The sequence below is a fragment of the Protobothrops mucrosquamatus genome, unplaced genomic scaffold (genome assembly GCF_001527695.2).
Source record: "Protobothrops mucrosquamatus isolate PMUCROS unplaced genomic scaffold, P.Mucros_1.0 scaffold648, whole genome shotgun sequence".
Lineage (NCBI taxonomy): Eukaryota > Metazoa > Chordata > Lepidosauria > Squamata > Viperidae > Protobothrops > Protobothrops mucrosquamatus.
In genome coordinates, this window is record NW_015386937.1 from 84,383 (window position 1) to 87,104 (window position 2,722).

Sequence of the window (2,722 nt, forward strand, 5' to 3'; positions counted from 1 at the left end):
ACAATAAAGTAGAATTAGCTCATCTCATTTTGATTCCTATATGGTTTACCCACAAGGCAGACACGGCTGCAATTCAACTAGCATTGTATAAGCAAGTGGACAAAATATAGTCATTCAGCAGGTGTCAAGCCTAGTCCAAAAAAGATGTAACTTATCCAGCCAAACTTCAGTTCCTTATTTGCCTTCACCATATGGACTTGCCAGAATAAATCTATGCAACCATAGATTCTGGCAAGAATCTTGCCAGAATAAATCTATGCAACCATAACTTGACACCTGTGCCCTGGGAAATTCTGGGGAGTTGCTATTGTAAATCTTTTTCTCTTTCCATGATCCAGCTCTGAATTGTTCTGTGTCCTGCCTCGTCCCCCTCCTTGGATATGTTCCCTCTTTCCTGGGAACTTGCTGTATTACTGTAGTCTATCACATTACCTCCTCTTTTGTAGACACGTTCTATCACATCAGGCCAGCATTGAGATTCCTTTTTAACCAATCAGCATTGTCCGTGGAACCTAAATTTCACAATGATAAGCTATCACAGTGATAAAAAAGTAATTCCATTAGGTACAGATCATTTTGTAAGTTCCAACATTCAGAAATACAGAGACTTGGCTTAGCTGTCTTGAGATAGTCAAAGGTTTTTTTTCTGAGAAGCAAGATGAAATTTGAGATTTTGATTTTTCTGCTCATAAACTGCTTTTTAAAATCTTGATTTTGAATATACATTGAGTAGGGAGTGATTATATATATTCAGCAGCTGTAGTTATTCTGGAACTTAGAAATGATAAAACACTGTTCTGTTCTAAAAGAATGATTTTGTTATTTCCGCATCAGGCAGTTTCAATTCATTTGAAGACATATAGAAAGCAATGAATGAATTGCATTTGTAGCCCATCTTTTTTGCAGTAGTTGAAACTTAACCTGTATATGTTTAACTTCAACATTGTTACTGCATTGAATCAGATTACTGCCATGGATGAATTAATAAACCTGGAATGCCAAAGAACTTTATGCAGGCAAATTTAGGATTTTTGCTTACATTTTTGTTCACATTTATTGATTTGCTCTTATGAAAGAAAGATTATTTTATCTCTAGCTATACAGGCAATATTTCTGCTTGAATGTTTGTTGCCATTTAAAAAATCTACAATTTATACCTTCACTTCCAAATTGTATTTATCCTAAATGACTTCCCTCTTAATTGCTCTCTCTCCATGTGAACTTATAAAGTCCATTGGTAATTCATGTTAATTCCATCCTTATATACCAACAGGCAATATGTGCCTCTTTGGAGTTCCCTGCATGCCTCCTGAATTCTACCCCTGCAAAACTTGGTCAACACAACCTGGCCATTCACTTTCAGAGCCATGGTGGCATTGTAGTTGGAATGCAGTATTGCATTGCAGGCTAACTCTGCCTACTGCCAGGAGTTTCAATTTTAAGCAGCTCAAGGCTGACTCAGTCTTCCATCCTTCTGAAGTTGATAAAATGAGGACCCAGATTGTTTGGGGGCAATAGGCTGATTCTGTAAACTGTTTAGAGAGGGAAATAAGCACTATGAAGTGGTATATAAGTCTAACTGATGTTGCTATTGCAATTGTCAGTCTTCCTTTTGCCATTTTCAGTAACCTCTCTCCACTCTGCTTCTCACCTAAGAACTTGAAGTGGGACTTAAAAAATCCAGGTTCAGGTCAATTCTCAACCATGAAAACTCACTGCTAAGTACTCTGCCTTGAGCTCTCAACTTAGAATGTAAATCTAACTAATAGAGCAATACATTACAGCTATTATATGAATTGCATATGCATTCAAAGTGATATGTACAAATACCAGGCTTCTACAGAATATCATTCTCAACTGATATATCTATTCCATATAAATCTACCAGGCTGAATGTCTGAACTGAGAAAGAAGAGTGTCCAAAAATATCAGCCTGAAAGATGCATTGCAATGAATCCATGTTGGTAATGAAAGAATAAAATTGTGTCTTTTTTTCTTTTCTTTCTGGCTCTGATGGGAAAGGATGGAGAATGGCAATAGATCTCACAGCTGGAGGGGAAAAGAAAAAAAACATGCTGTATCCCTAAAATCTTTTGTCCTCAGAAATCATGTAATAGAGCAAATTATTTCAAGTCTTATTATGTCATTGTCATGAGGATGGACTCCTGTTGTGACATTTTCTGCTCTAAATACTTTTTATATGCAAATAAAATTAAACTTCCACCATCTGCAAAACAAATGTGCCTAGGAATCTGGGTGGAAAGGTTCAGCTAATTTGAGCACTATCAGTTGAAACTATTAATGAGAGACACTGTTATCATTTGTCATCTTACTCTGGGGAATATTAAAATTCAAATGTCTCATAGTCATAATAAAGATGATGGCAAGCATAGGAGGACGAAATGACCAATTATGTGACTATATTCATTGGACTGTGATTGTAATGAAAATTAATGGGAAGGTTCAATTTTAAAGCTTGGCTTTTCATATAAACAGCAGATAGGAATGCTGCGATGTGTTGAAGTTTGTTCAAACATTTTTTTATTATTATGCAAGAAAACTGGAAACTGCTTTGAGCTGAAGGAGAAAAATAGTAACACCAAGGCTGCATCTAAGATGCCAGAAATGTTGGATTGGCTGTACAAATTAAATTCTTTTGATTCTGTAGTAAATTTGTCACACATTGATTTAATTAGGTTTGGCATGGATACAATTATTTCAA